Source organism: Cydia fagiglandana, chromosome 12 (genome assembly GCF_963556715.1).
Source record: "Cydia fagiglandana chromosome 12, ilCydFagi1.1, whole genome shotgun sequence".
NCBI lineage: Eukaryota > Metazoa > Arthropoda > Insecta > Lepidoptera > Tortricidae > Cydia > Cydia fagiglandana.
This window is the reverse complement of record NC_085943.1, coordinates 14,305,400-14,312,638: the sequence shown is the minus strand read 5'-3', so window position 1 is coordinate 14,312,638 and position 7,239 is coordinate 14,305,400.

The following is a 7,239-nucleotide window of genomic DNA, read 5'->3' as shown; positions in this document are numbered from 1 at the left end:
TGTACTTGTTTTGAGCAATTAAGTGCTTACTACTACAAGTAGTATGTAATTTATATTTTTCTAATAAAACGGTCTAAAACAAACAGTCATGCGAAAAGTCCATTTGTAGTTCGTTAAGCGAATTAATTACTCTATTCATTTGGGTGAAGCAAAACGAAATGGCGCAATTAAATGACATCTGTTACGAGTAGGCACGTAATTGAAATGTGTTAGTGTCAAATTGAATTTGTCAACAAAGAGACTTTAAACAACTCAATTTGGCAGGCTTTTTGAATAAGCACTGAAGCTATAGTGCGAGGACTTAAAGGACTCGCATCCAGGCCATACTTATAAAAAAAAGTGCGACATAAAATAGTAGAAAATAAATAAGGGCGCCACTTTCTACGTAAAAGTGACATTCCATTTCCAACTGCAGCTGCAATACTGTTCATTTTACTATGGAAACGCGTCGCTGTCACTGTCAATTTCCATAGTAAAATGAACAGTATTGCAGCTGCAGTTGGAAATGGAATGTCACTCTAACTGTCACATTTTTGACGTAAAATACTTAAACATGGCATCATTTAGCATGGGATCTTTTTTGTTCCATTTTATTTAATTTCTTCTTTTTTAAGTCGCACTATACCTACACTAGGTTGTTTCAATCTTGGTAGAATACAGGGCAAAATTACTTGCACTTTATAGTGCACTTAAACGCTTAAAACTTCGTAACTTAATGATTATTAACGTTTACAAAGAAACCAATTTAGTGAAAATAAACATTAAATACTAATTTTTTTTTATCCCAAATGGCAAAAATTGGCTGTTTTATACATTCTGCAGATAAGGATATCGATGTTTCTCAAACCTAAAAAATCAGTTTTTATTTATTATCTTAATCAGTAGGACGTTAGTATTTAGTTCACAGAGTAATGTCTAAGAAAACACTAATATTGGTGCATATGATATGCGTCATAATGACAAATCAATATCCAATCAAAATGAAACTTTTACGATAGAATGCCGCTGACATCTAAAATCGACCCGCTCTCGCTCCAATTACATCGAGTAGGTATCCATATATCCATAAATTAATTAAGTGTGGCTCAGCGATGTTGCTGTATATCAGAGGCTTGTAAATATAGAAGACTGACAACTAGCATCAACATTGCGTGTCCCGCCTGCCTTATTGTTGTAGAATCAAAATGTTTCAGGGATATTTTTACTTAATGGTGTTATCTGGCGAACTCTTTGATATCGATAAAAAATATTGAAAGTCGATGACGCTGCTAAAACTTGATTAAACGCCACATCACGAAGTAAATAAATTTTATCATGCCTCTATTGTTCTTTTGTGCCTGTGAAAACAGTCAGGTATTTAAGTTTAATTTTACGATTCGAAGTTATAAATACGCTCAAAGTTAAAATTCAAAATAGTTCCTAATTAGCGCCACCTACAACCATGACAGCTTTTGAAATGTGCTAGCACCTACACAAAGAATAAGATGGACTACAAAAATGACAGACGAGAAATCTTAGAATTAAAGAGATAGCTATGAGGTATTCATGTGATTAGATTAGATGATTTATTTCATGAAATACAATTATACGTAATAAGTTTATATATCAAAAATATAAGAATTTCTACTATTTCTAGTATGGGAAGTACAAAGTGAACGTCGTGTTGTATCAACCTGTCAAGAAGGCTAAAGAAAATGGATTTAGAGGTTCCTCCACCAAAATTTTCTCAATCAATCAATCTTTCCTTGCCGTTTCCGCACTCTACTCGTATGAACAATTCTTATCCGTATTATGAAATGCCCTAATTTGACTCGCAAAACCAAACTTTGTCTTGAAGATGCTGTCACACGATGCGCAACCAAATACAACTTTCTCCAGTCGAGTTGCGGGTGTATGTGCAGGAGGGATTATTTGCGTTTTGCGGATATGACGCTTAGCATCTAGGTCTAATTAATTAATGCGAGTTAATTCTGGTGACAATGAGACAAAGCATGACACGCGGCCTCGTATGGTTGTCCGTGTTCTGTATTTATCAGCCTCTCGTGCTCAGCGTCGTAGCTAACTATATATATGTAGAATCCTTATTAATCGGTAGACATAGACGCGTTGTGGTTGATGGATCACCGGCACTCTTGATCAATCATTCGGATTAGTTTGCGACTTGGCCGTACCAGCTATATCCACCTGCCCTTAATGGTAATGTAAATATTAATTATGTATTAACTAATAAGCGTAAGTCATAGCAAGCATGGTTCTTTCTAAAAGGAATAACACTTACCTAAATACCTGACAATGTAATACCTAATCATAACACCAATAAAAATCTATATAACTATTTAAGTTCTAACTAACAAAAACATTTAGAGCTGTATCTAAATGTTTAATAGCCATTTAAAAACTGCTGTATACAACACAAACAAACATGAATGAGATACTTTAAACAATTAGAGATTATTAGTGTAACTTATACTTAATATTTTGGGGAGATATCCAATTGAACTTCAAAATGGCGTAGTCGCACGTAGTCGTTACGAGTATTGATTTGTTTTTTTTACAAGCTTTTATTTAGTTTCACCTGACCGTTGTCTGTCTGTCTGTCTGTGTATAATCAAATCTCGTAAGTTAAATTTGATCCACTTCCCGGTTTCCGATTGAGCTAAAATTTTGCATGCATGTATAAATCGGATGACAATGCAATATTATGGTACCATCGAGCTGATCTGATGATGGAGACAGGAGGTGGCCATAGGAACTATGTGATGAAACATCGCAACCTAATTGTGTTAGGGGTTTTTAGAATTGTCTCGATTAGTATTAGGTAGTTGTCTGTCGTAAGCAAAGTACAGTCAGCGATAAAAGCTGAAATAAATGAAATTTTTGCCAAAAACTTATTTTTTTGTATCTTGTATAAAGTGCAACTTTGATAGCTGTGCAGTGAACTAAAGTAGAGTAAGAGAGAGAGTGCAAGTGTGCAGGTAAGTCATGAAACGCAGGCGCAGTCCATCCATCGCAATCGATCGCCAGCTATTTGTAAAGTGCAACTATAACTTTACTATTGAAAAGCAACTAACGAACTAAGAGTAAGTAAGTACCGTAAAATGGGGTGAGTTGGGTGAAATTTGACTTTCAAACCTCGATAAGATTTTATTTTTACACGTGAAAACTGAATGGTGTATATAATAAGTGGTTCGGACGTTTGTATTTTATTTTGGGTAGTTCCATTTCATAACTTTGACGATAAAGAGGAAAACCCACCTTACCCCGCAGTGCCTCGTATTTGGGGTGAGAGGGTTTTTCATACAAAGGTGATTTTGGAAGATCATTGGATCGATTTTTTTTTATTATGCGTATTACTATAGCCCCATTTTAAATTGGAATACATTATTTTTGTAGCAGTAGCCTTAAAATCTCTTCTCACCCCCCTCTCAAACCTTCTCTCCCCATTCATAACCCAACTCTCTCCGCGAAACCTACTCACCCCGTTTTACGGTACGTTATTGTCTACAAGCACACTTTTAACATTGCATTGGCGATATTATGATAAAGAATATCGTCGATATTCTTAAGCATTTGGGCCCTGAACATACTGGAGCATGTCCGATTGAGACAGACCTCTTATTAAGGTGGCCACTGACGAGCCTTCCAACAGTCCAAATAGCGTGGCTGCAATCCAAAATCGGTCCGTGAATGTCAAAAACGTACAATGTTTAATATTAGGATGCCGTCCATTTGGATGAATCCATTGTAACGGCATCCATTTGGTAGGCTCGTCAGTGGCCTGCTTTAATCGTTGTAATTTCTAGATTATGGTGATGAAAACAGAATTGCGTATTTAACGGGAATTTCCAGAAATCCTGCAACCAAACAAATTTAATTAAATTTACAAACAAAAGCGCATACTATTCATATTATTCGGTAAATTTAGTATGGCTTTTAAAAGTATATTTATAGGTATTCGTTGTTATATAGAATGTATGTAGTAATTTGTGTAGTGTACAATTTATTGTATAGTTGTAGTTTATGTATTTTATTATATTTGCTAATTTTTATTATTGCACCACCCGTACGCTTAGTATGTTCGCCGTTTCGCTATCTGGGCCCTATTTCACCAACGTGACAGGTGCGACATTTGTCGACATCATTGTTACTGACGTCACAGGCCTTCATAGGCTATGGTAACCGCTTACCATCAGACGGGCGGTGTGGTTGTTTGCCACCAACATGTTAATTAAAAATAAACTCCACTATATCGCCAGTTAATAAGTACTTATTTTGCGAAGCTAATGACAATTGTCACAAGAAATACGACAATTGTCACGAAATTCCGACACAGAACTCATTTGCTGTCAAGAGTGTCAAGAATTACCGAAAGTTCTTTGAAATCTTGTGACAATTGTCATCATTACCATCATAAACATGTTTTTTTTGCCGATATAATAAAGTTTTTTTTAATAATACAATGATGGTGACAAACAGGAATACGGCCCGCCCGATGGTAAGCGATAACCATAGCCCATGGATGCCTGTGACGTCAGCAACAATGAGACTTGTCGAATTGTCGCACCTGTCACGTTGGTGAAATAGGGGCCTGAAGGTTGTCTGGAAGAGATCGCTGTTTAGCGATAAGTCCGCCTGTTGTTACCTACATCGATAAACTCCATTGTATTTTCTGTATCTTTTGTTTTGTAGTGTGCAATAAAGTATTTTATTATTATTATTATATTGACAAAACGGACATGGACACACGCGTATATATTTTACACAATAGTTTGTACCTACATACTTTATGGTTTTTGGAGGGCCCAAAATCGTCGGATTGCTTAGAAGTAAGAATTATTTTAAACAATTTGTAGATAACCTCCAAGCAATTTTATTGTAAAATGTAAGTATGAATTTAGTATAAAACAAAAGCTTCAAATCAAACATTTTAAAATATACGTCTATATAAATCGGTACCTATAAAACAAGTCACAACCATCTCATTAACTTAACGTCAATAGAAATTCAAAGAGAACGTACCATTTGGAAGGACAAAACGATCCATTGAAGCACCCTTAACATTTTCATTACTTTCTAGTGCATTCGAACTCGATTTCGACCATAGAGTAATAACTATGGATAGAGTGCTAACTCCATACATTAGTTTTCCTACGTAAACCACAGAATAAATAATAGTACCTACTACGAGTAGGTACAGAAGACTCACTCTCTAACAAAACGCGTCTGTCACGATCAGCACAGATATGGCCGCTAGGTGGCGACAGCGCCACACGCGGCTTATGGCAAACCCCAAAATTGGGGTCGAACGGATGTACCTACTTTTAGCTACTACCTGTAGCAAAGCAACGAAATCACGGAGTGAGCCAAGCCTGCCTGAACGCGAGTTTCGTAGTCGACATTATCATACTGCTAATTGTCAACAGATCGCAACGAACGCTAAATAATGCTCAACAATAACCGGATTAACCGGAAGTCTATTTTCAACTCCTGCATGTAATATTAGTTGTAAAATTGTTTTAGCAGTACATTTTTCGTCCGTAGCGACACTTGTGGCATCTGGTGTCAAGTAGCGGTACTGATAAATCCACTACTTGACGCTAGAATTGCTAGATGTCTACTACGAAATAACTCGAATTTTGGTAAGAAAACTGTACGGATATGATGGTCGTATTTGTCTACGTGACAGCGTGATAAAACGGTGTCCGTCTCTTTCTATCCCGCAGAGTTAAAAAGTGACAGTTGTTTCATCACGTGGATAAATGTGGATAAAGCGATCCATAATAGGCTTGCTGGTGTATAGAGTTACCACTTTTTCCTTACTTATATTTCTGTATAATCCCGACGACTGACTTTTCCCTCGCACGGGCATATTTTTACATAGTTATAAATTTTACGATTTCTTGAACTCGATAGTAATGTTTATTTGAATAATATGCGCCGTTTACGAGGGCAGGGCCGCAATATATTTTCATTATGTTCCATTAAACTTTATTTGCGGGTTTCGATATCGACTCTTTATATGCTTGCGTTCAAATGTCAACAAGGTACGGTATTCGAATGTAAGGCGATTCGGTTTAATTTACGAAGGTACGGTAATGGTGGTCGTAAAAGTCCGCAGTAAATAGCTTGTAGGCGAATCATGTTTAAATTTGAATATACGGATATGTTTACACTTTAAAAGTGATGTAGGACTGTAGGTATCTAATGGCAAATATTGAACATTGATTAAACGCAGGAACCAGCTGCTGTATTAACTTGTTTAATTCAGCTATTTTACTCAAATAAGTTAAGGTAAGTAGGTTATAAGATCAATTAAATAGGTGAACGAGAGGAGCTATTTACATTTAAAATTGAGTTTGCATACATCGCACAAAGAGGTCAAAAACTTTTAAATGTGAACGGTGGACATCAAAAAATAATTATAAAGCCTAATTTTCTTACTCTTTTCTTATTGAGATGATAAATCTTACAAGTTGTAAGACGAAATTCTTAGAAAAATACATGCTCAACCCTTAGGACTGCGCAAACTCCAATTACACACGTTTAGGACCAAATTAAGGTATAAAAACGATTTCCAGCTGTCTGGGAATTATTTCCCCAAAACGCTTTATTTGGATCAATTTTGATTGGTTTATAAATAGAAACATACTTTCGCCACAGTTAATAAAGAACAAGGATTTTCGAGCTTCCCCTCGACTAAAGCAGGCCACTGACGAGCCTTCCAAAAGGATGCCGTTACAATGGATTCATCCAAATGGACGGCATCCTAATATTAAACATTGTACCTTTTTGACATTCACGGACCGATTTTGGATTGCAACCACGCTATTTGGACTGTTGGAAGGCTCGTCAGTGGCCACCTTTACGCAAATATCATCTCTAATATCGATGTCAAGGGCACTCGGTACTGAGGAGCATTTCCTTTTGATTATTGGATCATGTAGACACGCTAGGTTGCTTTGAGACAGTTTGAGAAGAGAACTTTTCAAAGAAATTAATATTTTAACTGTAGCTTCCCAATACATATATCATAGGTAGTATTATTTATTTTGTTAAGAATCTAGACTCCTTCACTAAGAATTCTGATGTCCATAACTATTAACTATTTATTTAACTAGAAATAAAAATAAGCTTGCTATCCGAAAGTTTCGTGTTCGTAAAATACAAAAGTCATTCGTTGGGCAATGCATTCATTTTTATAACAAGCTTTAAGATTACCCTTTCCAGTTCTTAAGAATT